The sequence below is a fragment of the Pundamilia nyererei genome, unplaced genomic scaffold, assembly GCF_000239375.1.
Source record: "Pundamilia nyererei isolate P.nyererei 1_Seehausen unplaced genomic scaffold, PunNye1.0 scaffold00099, whole genome shotgun sequence".
Taxonomy (NCBI): domain Eukaryota; kingdom Metazoa; phylum Chordata; class Actinopteri; order Cichliformes; family Cichlidae; genus Pundamilia; species Pundamilia nyererei.
Window position 1 is genome coordinate 2,184,228 of NW_005187500.1, and position 1,086 is coordinate 2,185,313.

Here is a 1,086-nt window from a genome sequence, read left to right on the forward strand (position 1 = left end):
GACTAACCGTACTGACCAGACGAGAGACTAACGTGAAGTCACGCAATGATCCAGCGTCGGAGAGAGCTCCACCACAATCTTAAGTAGCTCCTCCTACGGGGCTTCGTCAGCTGTGTGATGGTTTTCAGGTGTGGCCAACTACCTGGCAGGGCCACACCTACCAGGCCTGAAGGCGCCTGTAAACAGGTGCTCCCAGACACACCCAGACTCACACACATACCTGCAAGCAGGGAGAACGAGGGACAGCAACACCAAAAATACATATAATGTAATACAAGTCCATAACTGCTCAGGGACCCCAGGTCGCTCAGATCCAGGTCCCTGACAATCACGGTACCAGGCTGCAATTCACTGAGCTCCTGAATTCAGTGATTTACATGGGTGGGTGAATACTTTTGGCCATATTGTGTGTTTATCAAGAATGAGGAACACTGATGGCACAGATGCCAAACTAAAATGATACTTAATACTTTATATAATTCTACACATGTCAATATCAAGCATAAAAAATAAGACGTGCCTTTTTTGTAGCATTAAGTATTGGCATGATTAGCAGTAAACTGCATGTTGCAGTACTTTTTATACTTTGTAATAAATATTTATTAACAATCCAACCACTTTTTTGTATGCACATCAGCTCAGAACCCAGTATATGTTGGTATGCAGACAATGATTGACCCGCTAACCTTTGACCTGTTCTAGTGCTTGAGCCACAGCCACCCCAAATAAACGGCACGAAACCAAAGGTCCATGTGAAGGAAACTCTTAGAAAAGCAGAAGTTGTGAATGTGAAGCGAGCCTCGGCTCACACTGTAAGCCTGGATGCAGTCTTACTGTGGGCGAACGGCATCATCCCATCAGAGAACTCTCAGGAGCTGCAGGAGCAGGTAGAGCAAACTTGTCTCTGCTGCAGAAACATGGATTATAGATCAGCTTATCACATCCTGGCTCGCCTCACAAAGAACCACACCTCTCCTTTCAATTGTCTTAGGTGTTGCTCACATCTGTGTGACTATAGCAGATGCTTGTTTTGGTCCAGGAAACGATCAGATTGGTACTTGGGGGAATGAACAACATATTTTGGGT

At 45.3% G+C, this 1,086-nt stretch overlaps 1 protein-coding gene across 3 annotated transcripts in view; it reads left to right on the top strand.

Annotated features, from left to right (window-relative positions):
* Positions 1–1,086, top strand: part of pcp4a (Purkinje cell protein 4a) — a 29,724-nt gene that overhangs the window by 20,845 nt on the left and 7,793 nt on the right. The window lies entirely within an intron of this gene.